Here is an 18,122-nt window from a genome sequence, read left to right as displayed (position 1 = left end):
TGGGCTCATTGTCCTGTTGAAAAATAAATGATGGTCCAACTAAACGCAAACCGGATGGGATGGCATGTCGCTGCAGGATGCTGTGGTAGCCATGCTGGTTCAGTGTGCCTTCAATTTTGAATAAATCCCCAACAGTGTCACCAGCAAAACACCCCCACACCATCACACCTCCTCCTCCATGCTTCACAGTGGGAACCAGGCATGTGGAATCCATCCGTTCACCTTTTCTGCGTCTCACAAAGACACAGTTTCGTTGTAGCGCTTGATGGTTTTTGCGACTCCACTTGGGGACACATTTAAAGTTTTTTTCAATTTTCCGGACTGACTGACCTTCATTTCTTAAAGTAATGATGGCCACTCGTTTTTCTTTAGTTAGCTGATTGGTTCTTGCCATAATATGAATTTTAACAGTTGTCCAATAGGGCTGTCGGCTGTGTAGTAACCTGACTTCTGCACAACACAACTGATGGTCCCAACCCCATTGATAAAGCAAGAAATTCCACTAATTAACCCTGATAAGGCACACCTGTGAAGTGAAAACCATTTCAGGTGACTACCTCTTGAAGCTCATGGAGAGAATGCCAAGAGTGTGCAAAGCAGTAATCAGAGCAAAGGGTGGCTATTTTGAAGAAACTACAATATAAAACATGTTTTCAGTTATTTCACCTTTTTTTGTTAAGTACATAACTCCACATGTGTTCATTCATAGTTTTGATTCCTTCAGTTAGAATCTACAATGTAAATAGTCATGAAAATAAAGAAAACGCATTGAATGAGAAGGTGTGTCCAAACTTTTGGCCTGTACTGTATCTCCATATCAACTGTCCCGTCACAGCTGATGTCAGATCAAAGGAGATTGGCACCGTTTGTGCTGATTGTGAGGTTTTGGTGATGTGCGCCAGCCAGCCAAACTTCCACTGCGCCGGCTCCGCTCCGCCTTGCGCGGAAAGTAGACGTGGTTTCAGATGGCGAGCTTTTGACGCACCTCGGCGAAGCCTTTTGGCACGAAACTGTCACTGCGCCAAGCTGAATCTGTTGACACCTCCCCCCGCTGCGCCGCCACTCCCATCTCGGCGCATGTCCGTCTGCGAAACTTTGAAACCGTCCGCCTCTCCCGTTTCGCCGGTCGAAACTAGCTCTGCCCGGGGTTCGCCTCACTGCGCCACCCCACGCTGCGCCGGGAAACTAGAGCCCTGAGAGTCAATACGCGTTGGTCTGCTCAGTTGCCTTGCTCAAAGAATTAGCCATTATTTTGCTTCATCCAAAGACTGAGTGCCTTAGTTTTTTGCATGGTTGTCTGCATTAACTTAATTTTTAATTTAAGACTTCCAGGATTTTGTTTCTAAATCAGTGTAGTTTCTTTGATTATTAACTGTAAATTAACTATTAAGTTAAGTTTCGTTAAGTATCAGTTTACATGGTTACTGTGTAATTTTTTAAGTCTTTGCCTTGAAGCTGTTATAGAAAAGGCTTTTAATAAGTGTCTCAATTAAAAGGTTACTATATAACAGTGAATTAAAAGGTTATTATATATATAGTAACCTTTTAATTCACTGTTTTAATATCTGTTCTGGCATTTATTCCTTATATTCCTTATTAATGCATATCAAATCAGATAATGTATGATATGCATGTGTAAACAGAATAATTCAAAGAACTTGTAACTGACTTTTTTTCTTGTCTTTGTGTGTGTAATCAACCTGTGAAATTTTATAGTGATATCTGAAAGTAAAATTTTGAACCCCTTTCCCCTGTGTGTTAAAAACAATGTTTTTTGGTAATATGTGGTCATAAATAGGTGATTTTCAAAACTTTCCACCAATGGGATTTCTTGGGACTTTTTTTTCCCTCAGTCAGGACAAACTGAGGATACAAAATCAGTTGAGTTTGGTTCTCTTGCAATTTGTCCTAGGTTTTTTCATAAAATGACTGGACTATCATGTAAAGAATGTTGGTGTTATTTTCAGTTCTTCTTTTAAATTAGACAGACAGAGCAAACCAGTTGCCAAAGCCAGCTTTTCCCACCTAAGTGTTTTAGCCAAGGTCAAACCCCTCCTTATTCTTAAAGACCATGAGAAGGACATTCATGCTTTTATTAAGGGAGTTTAGGAAAGATGAAAATTAGCTCATTAGCTAATTTCAGCACATTTACAATGATATTGAATGAAGGAATCAATCAATCAGTCATGAGAAGTATTTGCAGATCCTGTTGGATCCAAACTGTCATGTTATAAAACCCTTCAGTACCTTCAGGGACATCAGCAGCAGAGGTCACAGAGACATGAGAGGGGGTCTCGCACCCTGAGGGAACAGGACACATGATGTCTGCTGTCCCATACTGGAAGTCAAAGTGGTCCTGATGGATGTTAACATGGCCCTCAGAGATGTGGAGTGGTGTGGATACTTTATGTCCCTCACAACAGAGGTGGCAGCGATAAGCAGCCGCCTCACTTCTCAACACCACAGCAATGACACGGACCTGAAGGATGACAGGACAAAAATAAGGACAGTTCCTTTGATTTATATATGTGGAAAGGGAGGAAAAGGGGCAGAGTCTATAAATGGGGGTGGGAAGCTCACCTGGGCCTTTCTTCCTGCACTTGGACACACCTGAGGGAGAGCAGCTTGATACCTGCCCTGCGTTCCAATACTCATACTACCATAGTATTTAGTAGGGGAAAAAAAGATTTAGTGTTTCCCAATACATAGTATGTCAGATGCAGTATGCCAAGAGTACCAGGATGTTCTACTACATCCGGTCAGATTTTGCAGTATGGATTTTAGCATGCTGCTCTGGCCATTCTGACCCACAATTCTTTGCGCAGCGGATGTTACGTCGCACTGACTGAGCTGCGTGTACAAGCCACGCCCACATACGGATGACAACAAGACACACATATTGCACTCACCTCGGTCAGTGACAGCAGAAGCGACAGGAAGACAGAAGATCAGAAATAGATAGATAGATAGATAGATAGATAGATAGATAGATAGATAGGTATACTTTATTGATCCCAGACTGGGAAATTCACAATTCACAATTCACAAGGAAATATGACAGAGGACAGCGCAGTATGAAACAGCACCGGCATTTTGACAACAACATTCAAATTTGCCGCTATGGACGGCGGCGGAAGTGAGCGAGAGGGTCGGACTTCAGGGACGGTGTATGTAGTGTGTCCCAATAGTATGCATACGCATGCATATTTCATACTAAACTACATACTTTGTAAGGACAGCTGCAGTACATACTAAAAGTAAAAAGTATAAGTATGCGATTTGGAACGCAGGGTAGGCTTTGTTTGGTGTTTAATTGGGTAGGCTCACTGTCTGAAAATGTTTTTAAAAAAGGTGAAAAGCATGATTTTAAAAGCATGATCTTAAAAGTGAATCTGAAGTATTTATCTTAGCTCACAGTATTAAAGACTTGATAAATAATGTTTAAAAAGTGTATCATTTTTTAGATTCTTCATGCTTGGTGAGGACTAAAACTTGGAGTGATTGCTCAGGCGCATCATTCAAAACCAAGGTATGCTCAAACCTAAGGTAGATATTTTTTTAAGTAGTTTTTTAGCACCTTTCATTAAATATTAACATGATTGTTGATGTAGATTCTGGTCACCTGCATGCCTCCAACTGGGGGAGGGTACAGTTCCAGTCTAGCAAGGTTTATTATTTTTTGTTATATTGTTTTATATGTTTTTTTGTAAAATGTTTTTCATTCTTGTGAAGTTTCCTTTTGTATATTGATGTGCTCCTGTTTCTTTTAGTTTGCAAGTAAAGACATCATTAGAGGAGCCAACCACTGTTTTTCCCAGACTTAGTAGATTCAGTGTACCTTTAACTAAAATTTATTTATACAGGCCATTTTATTTTGGTTTTTTTTGCAGGCTTTTCTGCTTTACTTAAGGGGGGGCCGAGTGATAGAGTGTCCATTTTGCATGTGTGCTTTTGTGTGTGGTTTAAGTCACCTTAGCTTGCTGTGAATAGGCAAATTTGAGTGTTGCAGAACAATTTGATTTGGTTTAAATTGATAAGTGAAGTGGTGGTTTATTCATAATTTGCCTATATATTCTGTGATGATTTCACCCCTTTCACGCATAACTCTACTAACTCCCCTGATGGAACAGTCTAGCCCCGCATTAATCATTTTTAGCTGTTAATTTAAGTTTTAATTAATTGACTAATTGTACTAATTGCCCACTCCTTGCTTTATTTTGGCTGACATTTAGGCCTCCTCTTGCCACAATCTATCTGAATGGAGACAAGTTGTTTATATTATGCATAGTAAATAAAATCTATATATTTTTGTACAGCAGTCTCTGATTCCAGTTTATTCTGGGTCTTGTGCATTGAGTATCACCAGGTCACATAAAGGGTTAGGAGATCAGCAAACCTTAGTGTGGACCTGTTGCCTCTCTACACTTAGAGAGTTAAGGAGGTTCAGGCACCTGGTAAGGAGGCCATGTTTGGACCCACTTGGAGAAGACCAAAGGGCCAAACCCAAGACATGAAGGAACTAGATCTCCCAATATATATAAGAGAGGAAGTGGATAGGAAACCTATCCCAGCATGCCTGTGAGAGCCTTGGAGACCTTAGAAGGAGCTGGTGGAACTTTGTGTGGAAAAGGACATTTGGGCTCCTGTGATTACCCTGCTGCCACCCCAACCCTGAGACGGTTAGCTGGCAAATCAATAGATACATGAATATCTGATTTCTAAAGAAAAGTATAATTGATATTAAAGCCAAATGTGTACTTCTAAAGGGGTTTATCTCCAAAATAAATAAATATACACTATCCATTGTAGCTTGCTTACAGTACCATGAGTGCAAACAATTTCAGCTTATGTGGTCCCAGTGGGCAGTGGATCGAACCCTTAACTCCGCTAATTGAGCAACACAGGGAAAAGACACACTAACACTGTACATGTCAATGCCCTGCACTTGAACCTCCTCTGTTTTCTCCACTGACCACTTGTTTTTTTGTGCGGTGCTCCAGGAAAGCTGACAACAGCAGTGTGTGTGTCCCACTGACTGGCAGGAGAGGCGCCTTTTCTCCAGGTGGATCTGAGAGCATTGTGTGAGAGGAGAAAGGTGGAAGAAATTAAAATAGATTAGAGGAGAGATGAAAACATGAAATAAACTTCTGTTATTGTAAGAAGGAATTTGTCAAATGTGAAACCATAATGTAGATGGCAAGATAAGGCTGTAATACCCAGGGAGGTAGTGGAGGAGAAAACTCCCATTAACTCCATTCAGTTAGCTTTTTTATTTTTATTTTTTTATTTATTCAGTGTTTGCCTTCTAGGCCAGTCAATCCCTTTTTAGCTGGAGAAATTTCTTTGCTTGACATTGCAACAACAGACTGTGATTGGATGTGGTGGGCCACTAACATTATATTTAACGTTATTTATAATATAATATAATTCACCATCTATGCCTGTCTTGAGGCTAACTGCCAACCATGCAGCCTCTCTCTTCTTCTTGTTATCAGCCAAAGTTCAGTTGAAAACTGGATAGGGCAGCACAGGAAGAGCTATTGCCCCCTCCATGTTTTATTTTGAGGTTAAAGTGCAGGTCAACTCTTTTGGCCAAACACAGCTACATCTTGCAAAATTTCAGTCGAAGGTGAGACATAAAGTTGCCTGATCTGTCTTGTACTGTTTGTTAATGCGTTTTTTAAACGTATATTTTAACCTGTTTTTTAACTGATCTGTTGCACGAATGGTGTTTTTCCCTAAGAACTTTTAACGACGTGGAGTCATCATGGATTTTATGAGTTTTTTCATGAGTGTCTTGTTTATGGACTTGATTGCTCTCAGGACTCTGATAAACTTTCAACAAGACATCCATCCATAAAACTAGTGATTACCCATTGTAACCAAATTGAATGGTTCAAAATATCACATTTGAGATACAAGTATAAGAGACAGAAACAGTGTAACCTTAGTACAGACAAACTCCTCACTTAGTACAAACTCCTGCTTCTACAATCTTTATCAGGCAGTTTCATCAACATCATCATCACATCTTCATTACACCACTGTCTTCTGATCATCTTCATCAGTAAATCATCATCATATTTACACTCTAAAAGCTTATTGTTACCTTGTAACAATAAAATATTGTTCATGGTAGTCATTTCTTGCTTCTGACTGCCTCTCATCAGGTTGTTGACTTTTCGAGCTGGCCGTTTTCACTGTAGATCAACAAAACTGACTGCCGTTTCCAGCGGTGCAACACTCTAAAGCGGCTTTCACATAGCACGCGCACAGCGCAGCCATTCATTGTGTACGTCAGGGGTCATCAATCATGTGCCATGGAGGGCCGAGAGGCTGCAGGTTTTCATTCCAACCAAGACCTCCACCAGGTGACTTCACTGATTAGCTCCTCCTCTCTGATACAGGTGAGGTGAGCAGTGAAGTCACCTGGTGGAGGTCTTGGTTGGAATGAAAACCTGCAGCCTCTCGGCCCTCCATGGCACATGATTGGTGACCCCTGGTGTATGTGATCGTGGAGCGCAAGAGTGCACTGGTCTGCGTTTATTTTTAGAAATCTAGATGATTGACATCATGAGGTATGCACTACTTTTGTAAAGACAATGCAGTATAGTCATACATTTATTATAAAATTCCATGTGAAGTCACACACACAACAGGTAACAAGTGAAATCATATGAAATGAGAAAAAAATACAGCCTTTGTTCATGTAACATAATTTATTAAGAAGCATTAGTTCAGCTAATCCATAAATTAAAGAATGTATTTGCCTATTTACTGAAGCTGCTGTGCACCAGAACGGAAAACTACTTCCTAGTGTCTGTTTCAGTCGTGTAGCAACCAGCGCCACATACGTGCACGCCGTGCATGCGTGCGCCCTACTCCACACGCGTGTGCACGCTGCTCTGCGTAAGTCTGCGCCGTACACAGCGCAGAGCGCGGCCCAAACCATGCGGTAAGTGAAAGCCGCGTCACTATGTATAATCTTTGTTCGGAGGGGGGGCCACAGCTGGGTCCAGACTCAGTGTTACAGGGGCACTGTCCCCTGCTGGCCTTGTATGTCAACTCCCGCTGGTGTAAGACTGTGATAATAAGGCAATCTATTTGTAGCTCTCACATTGAACTGCTATCTGTTTCACTGCGCCCATTTTACTTACCACGGGAAATCCCGCAAGTTTTTATTACAGTAGTCTATATTCATCCTAAGGCCAACATTAAGGATGCAACATCCACTACTGTTAAACTTGTCCATTGTTTCCAAAGCATTTCCCCTGATGCCCCACATTTCATACTTGGTGATTTCAATACTTGCAGTCTTAAAAAGGCCCTTGGTCACCTTTACCAGTATGTAACCTGTCCAACAAGACATGGTAAGGTGCTGGACTTGTGCTATGGCACTATAAAAGGGGCATATAAATCTTATACTATTGCGCCACTTGGCTCTTCCGACCACAACTGCGTCTTTTTAGCACCGGTCTAGCAACCGGCCCTCAAGAGAGGAAAAGTGGAATGCAAAGAGGTTGCTGTGTGGACTGAGGGCGCTGTTCACCAGCTGAATGGCTGTTTTAACAGCACCAACTGGGATGTTTTTAAAGACACCTGCACTGGCTTAGATGAGTTGACGGACACTGTATCAGGATACATTTCCTTTTGTGAACAAATGATTGTCCCCAGGAAGACAATAACAATATACCCAATTAATAAACCTTGGGTCACTAAATCTCTTAAGAATATTCTAAATCAGAAAAAGCTAGCTTTCCACCAAGGAGACATTCACCAACAAAAAGAGGCCAAAAGGTTGGTGAAGAAGGAAATAAAGCTCGCCAAAATGAAATTCAAAGGGAAAGTAGAGGATGAACTCAGGAGTGGCAACTCCCACAACGCCTGGAGAGGAGTTAAATCTATGGTGGGAATGCAGGATAAAAAGAGGGAACTTCTTAATCCTGATAAGCCTGACTCTGTCCTGGCAGACGAGTTAAACCAATTTTATGTGAGGTTTGACACACACAATCACTCTGATAAACTGGCTGAGTTCAGGGTTTCTTCAGAGGGCAGCCAGATCCTTATTGATGAATTTGAGGTCACAAAAATATTTGAAAAAACCAACGTGAGGAAAAGTTGTGGGCCTGACGGGATCACTTAAAAATTGTGCTCCATTTTTGAGTGACATTTTCACATTCATTTTCCAGCTCTCTTTATCCTTAAAGAAAGTTCCCACATTATGGAAAGAATCCATTGTAGCCCCCGTGGCCAAGGTCCCATTGCCAAAAGCGCTGAATGATTATTGGCCAGTGGCACTTACTTCTTTAGTAATGAAAGGATTTGAACGAATCATGAAGCAGAGCATTTTGTCGATGACACAAAGTGTTACTGACCCTCTCCAATTTGCTCATCAACAGTGTAAGGGTGTGGAGGATGCCACAGCAGCTTTGCTAAATCTTGTTGTTGGACACTTGGAAGGAACAAAGACTCATGCTCGTTTATATTTTGTTGATTTCTCGTCAGCTTTTAACTGTTTGCAGCCTTATATTTTAGCTAACAGGCTCTCTGAAATACCTGGCTTTGACTTTGGCACTATATGTTGGCTAGTCGACTTCCTGACTATGAGGTCACAAAGAACTTGTGTCAATGGCACTCTGTCTGATGCCATGACATGCTCTACAGGCTCACCCCAAGGGTGTGTATTGTCACCCTTACTATATTAAAAAGGTTCATTTGGCCTACAAATTAATGTTAACCACAGTTTTTCTTTTATAAAGGCCTGTAAGGTGAATTGTTTGTACCTGACAAGTTTCGGCTACCTTGCTTCTGCAGCCTTCATCAGAGGTGTCACGTGATGTTGGTGTGACGTCTTCTGTGATGTGTTATATGGATTTTGCCATCCCACCTGAAGTGATGGGATGGCGGTGTCCAGGGGCGGGGCGCCCTCTGCCGTCTGGTGGTCTGCTAAACGACCGGGGGTGGCCCTGCAGGACTGTGTCCCAGGTGTGGGAAAGCTGGTAGGCTCCTTCATCCCGGTTGACAGTCTTTGGGGCCCGCTTCCTGATTTCGACCGCCTCCTTTATCCACCGATGGAACCTGTTGCTTTCCGTTCTGATGACCTTGGCTGCGTCCCAGTTCATTAGGTGGTTTTCCCTCTTGCAGTGATCTGAAATAGCAGACTTCAGATTTTCCTGCGTTGCTTTCAGTCTTGTTGCACGGGTGAGCGTTCCAGCTGTTTCCTTTTCACATTCTTTTTGATGTTCATTTTTACGCGTGCCAAACTGTCGGCCTGTCTCTCCTATGTATGATTTATTGCATGTTAGGCAGGGGATCTCATATATCACATCACACTTTTTCTCAGGGGGGATCTGGTCCTTCGGGTGTACTAGCATTTGGCGAAGCTTGATGTACGGCTTCACTGGTGTGCTGATGTGGTATTTTTTCATCACTCGCTGTACACGCTCTGTGACCCCTCTGACGTATGGGAGGGTGACCATGCCCAGGTTCTCAGGCCTCGAACCTTTCTTCTTTTTATCCTCCTTGATGTTCCTTTGGACCTCTCTCTTGCCTTTGTTTATGGCCCAGTTTGGGTAGTGGCAGTTTCTGAGTGCCTGCCTTATATGGTCCTCCTCCTCCTCTATGTCATGGTTGTCTGTAATGACCTTGGTGCGATCATATAGGGTGCGGACGACTGATAGTTTGTGTGATGTGGGGTGCTCTGATGTCCATAGTAAGTACTGGTCTGTGTGTGTGGGCTTTCTGTATATTTTTATCTTGATGCTGCCATCCTCAATATGGTGAATTTTCATGTCCAGGAAGGCGATGGCAAAATCCATATAACACATCACAGAAGACGTCACACCAACATCACGTGACACCTCTGATGAAGGCTGCAGAAGCAAGGTAGCCGAAACTTGTCAGGTACAAACAATTCACCTTACAGGCCTTTATAAAAGAAAAACTGTGGTTGTCACCCTTACTTTTTGTGCTGTACACGAATGATTGTCAGAGCACAGATGATTCAAGGTTCATTGTAAAGTTCGCAGATGATTCGGTTATTGTCAGCCTCTTGCAGGACCATGAAGGGGGGCACGGCTCTGTTATGGACAATTTCATTGAATGGTGCGATAATTCATGCTTACAACTAAACGTCAGTAAAACTAAAGAAATGCTAGTTGATTTTCAGAAGAATCCACCTGCCCAAAAACCCACTTTCATTAATGGTACAGCTGTGGGGATTGTAAGCCAGTACAAGTATTTGGGCACCATCTTGGATGATAAACTGACTTTTGAGGCCAACACTGACTACATCTGCAAAAAAGCCAATCAGAGACTGTTCTTTTTAAGGAAACTGAGGGATTTTAATGTTGACAGATCGCTTTTAAAAATGTTTTATTCATCCTTTATTGAGTCTATCTTAACTTTTGCAGTGATCTACTGGTTCGGGAACCTCAGCATCACTAATAAAAATCGGCTGGGAGGCATTATTAAACTTTGCCAAAAAATCACTGGCACTAGCTTGCAGCAGCTTGACAATGTCTACCAAGCAAGAGCCATTCAGAGGGCAAAGGTCATCTTGGCAGACCCACATCACCCTCTTTATGCTGAGTTTCGGCTTTTGCCATCAGGAAAGAGGTATACCTTCCCTAAGAGGGCCAAATCAAACAGGTACCTCAGATCATTTGTTCGCTCAGCTGTAGGGTTTCTGAATAAGCTTTACGCTTGTGTCCTTGTACTGTACAACTATGGTCATGATAACTCACCTGATGACATTCACTGTTTGTATTTATGCTTTTATGTATTGTACTATTTGTTTGTTGACTACTGTTGCAAATCAAATTGCCCCTCGGGGACAATAAAGACTTCTAATCTAATCTAATCTAATCTAATCCAGAGGTGGGTAGTAACGAGTTACATTTACTCCGTTACATTTACATGAGCAGGTTTTTGAAAAAAATGTACTTCTAGGAGTAGTTTTAAATCAGTATACTTTTACTTTTACCTGAGTAAATTTGTAAAGAAAAAACTGTACTCTTACTCCGCTACATTGGGCTACACTGAGCTTGTTACTTTTTTTTTATTCCCCTGCGTACGGATCATTTTAATGTTTTATTTTGTTAGAGAGAGAGAGACATCCACCAGGCTAAACCATGTGACTGTGTTTCACCAATCAAACGTAGCCGTGCACCCTCGTCACGTGACCGTACTCAATTTTGTTCCTTTTAATCAGACATAGGGATGATTTATTTACCATGACAGTTTTGGAGGTAACTTCCTTCTTCAGAAAGCGTCCAACAGACACCTGGAGCGGCACCTGTCAGATCTGGCAGACCTTACCTGACCTGGTGGCCGCGCACACCGTGTGGTGCTGCGGCTGGTGCCGGCCGGCACCAGGTCTGCCAGATCTAACGGGTGTGCCGCGCATACAGATAATTATCAGATTACCGCTCGAATTTCATATCTCGCCACCGTGCATGCCTCTCTGCTCTGCCGCTCTGACCAACTGAAGTAGCAGCACCTGAGCAGCAGATGGACGTCACTGACGTAATGATGGTAATGTTTTCAGCGAATCAACAATCAGAGAAAATATAACACATCAGACACTGGAGTGGTTTAGAGCCTATGTAAAACTTGAGCTTGTTTATAGTCACAAATGAGTACACATGATGAGTGGAAAAATTTACAATAGAAAATCTGATTTCAGATTTGGTGTGAGATTTCTCTCTTGAGCGTGAGAGTGTGAGATTGAGGCTGAATGCGTGACTGTCACGGCCAATGCGTGAGAGTTGGCAGCCCTGCATTGTTTAGACGGTCTGGAGTGATTCTATTTATCAGCACTGGAGTTATCATGAGACTTTCGACAATGTCAGTGGATGAATGGGGAAGAGAAATATGACAGCTGCCTTGGAGATGCTCCAGAACCTGGACATTTTATTTATTTATTTTATTTTTATTATTTATTTTACTTGAAGATTATTTTAATGTAAGCTATTTTTTGATTTAATTAATTTTATTGATTGGATGAATTTTAATTTGCCTGAAGATGATTATTTTGTATTGTTGTCTGTCTGATTGAATGCTTGTGTTAAAAAATAAAGACGTTACTCAACAGTTACTCAGTACTTCAGTAGTTTTTCCACCAAGAACTTTTTTACTCTTACGCAAGTAATTATTTGGATGACTACTTTTTACTTCTGCTTGAGTCATATTATTCTGAAGTAACAGTACTTTTACTTGAGTACAATTTTTGGCCTCCTCTGATCTAATGTAATGTAATGTAATGTAATGTAATCTAATCTTTATATGGTTTAATGATACATGGTACAGGAACGAAATATACTTCCATTTGAAATACATTGCTTTTAAAGTCATGATGACTGTCACTGTCTGTAGACACAAATTGCATAGGTTAAATCTTTGTGATTATATCATGAATTGCTGTGAGGCTGGGCTGCAAGTACAGGTTCAAATGACCAGAGGAGGAAATGCATACTGACATATTTTAGATCTCCCAAAAGATTTGACACAGAACAACATTCAACATGTCATGCTGTCCTCAAAGTGATGAGTGAGGATTGCTCACCTTGTCCCACTGCTCCACAAGCTGTTTTTCTGGGTTTTGCTTTGAATTGAGCCTGGCTGGCCGGTTTGTAGTTACTCCAGGTCTGACTACTTTTAGCAGACCTGTGGGTACACAAGAATATGTTAAATTATCAGTTAAATTACTGTAGTTTAACCCTTACACCTTGCAAAGACTCAATGAGTCCTCGCTCACTTTTCTTTTGACCAGCATTTTGGCTGCTATTATACTTAAGCAATTTTTTTTGGTGCAAAAGTAGCATTTCTCAATGAATGTTGAAATGAAAGAAAAAAAAAACAAAAAACAAACAAAAAAAAAAAAACTGAGAAAACGTTTTCTCTCAGTGTGTCGCTTAATTTATAGCTTTCACCCTGTTAAGGACACATTGAGTCCTTGTGATGGCTGAAGGTATAACTTCTAAATGGATTTATCGTTTCAGATTTTTTTTTTAGTATGTCATTGAAGTTCAGTCCAACCATTACTGTTATAATTCAATCAATAAAATTGAATAATTAACCCTTTACAGACCAGTTTCCATTATGTACCACTCATTTTTTCTCATTTCCTGGCTGGCCCTGTTGGAGGATGCTTGCTGGCTGCTGGAGGCTTGTGACGGGCCCCTAAACAGGGCAGAGTACCTGCCTGGTACTCTGCCTGCCTCCCCTGGTTGCTGGTTGCTTTATCCAGAAGACAGAGGCTCCCACGCGGACCAGGCTTGGCTGTTGTGGCAGCTGTCCTTTGTGAGGCCGGCCAGAGCAGCAGCCATCCAGCAGCAACCAGGGGAGGCAGAAAACATGGTGTCTCTTTCCACTGTTATGCTGACGACAGTCAGATATATATCCCCCTGAAGAAAAGAGATGCCTTTTCAATTAAACCGCTTCTGTCATGTCTTGATGACATCAAAGCTTGGATGGCCCTAAACTTTTTAAACTTTAATGAAAAGAAAACAGAAGTGATGGTGTTTTCCCCCAGCAGCTTCTGTTGCTGCCCATAAACTCTGGAATGACTTACCTGTGCACATTAGACAGGCCTCTTCACTGTCCATTTTTAAAACCAGTCTTAAAACCATAGGCGGAGTTTGAAATTTGCGCTGGGGGGGCAAACATTTTTTTTATTATTATTATTTTATTTATTACAATACCAAACATAATGTAATTCAGATTTATTTCTGAAAATACTCTTATTTTATTGCATTGCTTAAATGTTTATAGATATGTATACAGGAAAAAAAAAATATTGGACCTATTTTTGACTCAATGTAGTGACACATTTCAGACGCTCTGCCCCCCTGCAAACTCCGCCTATGCTTAAAACCCATTTTTATTCATTGGCTTTTAACCCAGCATGAGACGTCACTCTGTTTTATTTCTTTATTGTTTATATCCTTTTTACTGTTTTATTGCTTTTACTGTTTTGTTGTTTTATGATCATTTATGCACATTGATCTTAAATTCCAGCATCAGATGTTGCTCTGTTTTAATTTGTTTGATTGTTTTTATTCTTTTTACTGTTTTTACTGTTTTGTTGTTTTATGAGCATTTATGTACACTGACTTTCAATTCAAGCATGAGACGTTGCTCTGTTTTAATTTGTTTGATTGTTTTTATTCTTTCTACAGTTCTTACTGTTTTGTTGTTTTATTATCATTTCTGTACAGCACTTTGTTTCAGCTGTGGTTGTTTTAAAGTGCTACATAAATAAAGATGAGTTGAGTTGAGTTGTGTTAACAGAATTGATGCAATAAACTCAGATTGGAGTTTAATGTCTATAAACGCTTCAAAAAAGCTTCAGTGGTCAGAGCCAAACAACTATATCTTTGTGTCGCACTAAGACTTTGGGGGGATTCAATGAGTCCTTTACTTCAATCTCATACTATACAAAAACTAAAAATCCATATAAATTGATATTCTCCATAAACACTGACTGACCGTAGACAGACATGGTCATTAAAAAAAATCCCTCCAGCCTCATGTAAATTGAAAATATTTCAAATTTTGGGTGTTTATATATATATATATATATATATATATATATATATATATGTATAAAAGTTAGTGGTACATCATAGAAACTGGTCTGTAATGGGTTAATTATTCAGTTTTATTGATTGAATTATAACAGTAATGGTTGGACTGAACTTCAATAACATGCCCCAAAACCACCCCCCCCCCAAAAAAAATCTGAAAAGATAAATCCATTTAGAAGTTATACCTTCAGCCGTCACACGGACTTAATGCGTCCTTAACAGGGTGAAAGTTATTTTTTTTACTTCAATCTTACACTGTAAAAAGTAAAAATGCATAAATCTGATATTCTCCATAAACAAAGCCTGACTCCAGGCAGTGATAGTCATTTTAAAAAAATTCCCTCCAGCCCCTTCTAACTTGGATTTTGGGGTGGTTTTTTGTATAAAAATGAGTGGTACGTCATAGAAACTGGTCTGTAAAGGGTTAATTATTTAATTTTACTGACTGAATTATAACAGTAATGGATGGACTAAACTTAAATAACATACCCCCCCCCCCCCCAAAAAAAAAAAAAATCTGAAAAGATAAATTCATTTAGAAGTTATACCTTCAGCCGTCACAAGGACTCATTGAGTCCTTAACAGATACAGTAAATGGATGTAATTTTTGGTGTTTTAATGGCTTTATATTATTTCTAAGAACAGATTTTTGTTACAAAGATAAGTTACAAAGTGTGTACAGGACATTGAAAACACTCCCATTTCTTCGTTTTGCATTTTGAAGCTCTACTTAGAACCTTCTTAAGATCCAACAGTGCAAAATATAAATTCTTGCAATTTTTCCGCTGGTCTTAAAATTTTGATCAGGAGTTTATCATCATGTGAATTTCATGTTTACCCAGTAGTACCCATTACATTAGGAACACTCATTAAATATGAAGCAAAAAAAATGATGTTAATCATGTATTTATAGACGTTAAACATTGGCTGGGGTCAAATTGACCCCAAACAAAGGGTTAAACAGGGTGCAAGGGTTAACTTAACAGAATTGATGCAATAAACTCAGATTGGAGTTTTATCTCTATAAATGCCCCGCTCAGACACAACGGAATGAAGCTTCAGTGGTCAGAGCCAAACAACTATATGTTTGTGTCGCACTAAGACTACAGTGAAAATATACCATACCATACCATACCATACCATACCACTTAATTTATATAGCACATTTAAAATCAACAAAATATTTTTTGAGAGCAGAGGCAGTAATAATATGAAGCCTAATGTGCTTGCTGCCAACTCCTGTTTTTCTTCCTGAGACTACCAATACTCCCAGCAGCAGCTTTTTGGACTAGTTAGATATTAGAGAGGCTGCCTGACTGATACCTAAATCTAGCATATCAAAGCTGCTAAATGCGTGGCCAGTAGAAAAAGCCTTATTTTCTAAAATTCAGTGTTTGCTCTGGCTTGCTTGTTGGGAGGACAGTTTAAGGAAGAAGATTGTTTAAGGATAAAGTATTGGAAAAAAAAAAGATTAAAACACTTGATAAATGACGAAAAATGATTGGCAAAAGTATAAGTGAGCTGATAAATACGTTCTTTGTATCTGCTCTTGTTATTTGATCTGCTTTAAGACAGATAACTGACCATTGTTTATTTTATCTTTACTCTAAGCCTGCAGATAACATTTTACATAATATAGTTTGGACCAGTATGTTTATACAGATAGGTGACATATTACAGGAAAAAACAACCTGTAAGGTTTTGTGCCATGACGAGCCGCCACAACAGCTTCAGCGCTCCTTGGCAGAGACTGTCCTCGATGACGGCGTGTTGGACAGAGCTCTCCACCGCCATCGTCAAAACACCAAATGAGGGAATATCTTTTGGAAGAGGGCAGCTCCATCACAGACTTGGGAGGATCTGCACTAAGGAGTACTCAGTCTGTTCTGGTGGCTTGTGTTGGCCCAATATGACATATAGTATACAATATAAGAATACTGTTTGAAGCCATGACCACACATCCTCAAATATCTGCACTATTGCTGTGCCACACAGTATCATCTTATTCTTACAATCAGGCTTAGAAATCTGATCCGTACAAGTCCACCTGTTGTTCCTGTACTTCCTTTTTCATTTTCATTACGTGCTCTATTTTGTGTTGTTTTGTTTAAATTGAGAGTACAAATGCGCAACCGTACAAAAAAAATTGAATAAAAAATTGTTTTGCTGGCACTTTAGTTAGTATAGTTGAAGCCTATATGGTATAGGAGATCATAAATAAAGCCTACGCTGCTGCGCAATAATCCATTTTTGTTTCCACTCTGGCTGACGTGTCACTGTGCTCTGACATATTTTGACTAGGCTACCACCAAAAATACAAAACAACACAAACAAACAAACAAAAACACATAGCTGATGGCAAGCCAAGTTGCATGGTGGACTTGGATGAAAGATGAAATAAAGTGAAATGTAAACTGTGTCAGGTAGGAATTAAGTATCTAACACAGTTCAGTGTAACACGTTACAGGTGCAATAACCGCTTACGATCTCAGGTCTGTCAGTACTAAAACATTATCTGGCACCATACTGAGCTGACAAGTCAATCAGATTATGTTTTGGGTTTGATTTTTTATTTTATTTTATTTATTTTATTTTTCAGACTGGTATTGCTCATGTTTATACTCAAACAGCTTTTCCCCACCAACCTGTTATTATAGAGCAGCAGCACGAGAGAAAAGATGGTGATGACAAGACTCCAGAATGTCCATCGTTTGACAATCCTGAGCCTAAACCGCTGCTGCTGATGGCCCCTCACGTCCATAATGGCTGCTTTCTGTAGGATGTGGTTTAGGTGTGACTCCCAGAGCCTGCCGAGAAAACCTAGGAAGAGGAAGTGAGTGAGTGTTTCTTGTCCTTTGACTCTGTTACAGAACAGCTGCACAGTGGGTAGGAGCAAATGTCATAAAGTAGGGAGTGGTGGGGGAAAAAAAAATCTACAAACCTGTCCTTGTGTGATCAAAGTTAAAAACAACAATAAAACAAACCAAAAAAGAGTTTGAGGAAGCTCACAATGAAATTTGACTTTCATAACACCTGATTAGATTAGATTAGATTAGATTAGATTAGATTAGATTAGATTAGATTACTTTATTGTCATTGTACAGAACGTACAACAAAAATCAACACCGGACTCTTATTACAGAATAAATAAAGAAAGGAAAGAATAAATAAACACATTCATCCATCACTCATTCTTCATCTAGACAGTAGACAAACCATACACTCATTGTGCCAGTGTATGCAATTAAAAAAAGGGATAAAATAGAGGTCACAATTATCATACATATTGTTGTGATGTGTTCCGGGGGTTTGTTTTCAGTTCAGAGTTCATTATGGTGATGGCTTTGGGATAAAAACTGTTCATAAAACGTGTGGTGCGTGTTCTGATGGACCTGTAGCGTTTCTTGGAGGGTAACAGCTCAAACTGGTAGTGGGCAGGGTGAAATGAGTCTTTTAGGATGTTGTGTGTCCTCTTCAGGCAACGGGAGGTGAAGATGTCTTCTATGGCAGGTATCTGGTGTCCTATGAGGTTTT

The 18,122-nt window shown here is 40.1% G+C and overlaps 1 long non-coding RNA gene across 1 annotated transcript; it reads right to left on the bottom strand.

Moving 5' to 3' along the window:
- Positions 1-5,037: 5,037 nt before the first annotated feature.
- Positions 5,038-17,264, bottom strand: LOC115370709 (uncharacterized). The gene is made up of 3 exons (XR_003929274.1): positions 17,234-17,264; positions 12,566-12,666; positions 5,038-5,068 (listed from the first exon to the last, which is right to left on the bottom strand). It is a non-coding gene; the product is annotated as an uncharacterized LOC115370709 (long non-coding RNA).
- Positions 17,265-18,122: the final 858 nt, after the last annotated feature.

The sequence above is a fragment of the Myripristis murdjan genome, chromosome 13, assembly GCF_902150065.1.
Source record: "Myripristis murdjan chromosome 13, fMyrMur1.1, whole genome shotgun sequence".
In the NCBI taxonomy this organism is placed as follows: Eukaryota; Metazoa; Chordata; class Actinopteri; order Holocentriformes; family Holocentridae; genus Myripristis; species Myripristis murdjan.
This window is presented reverse-complemented; position numbering and strand designations above follow the sequence as displayed.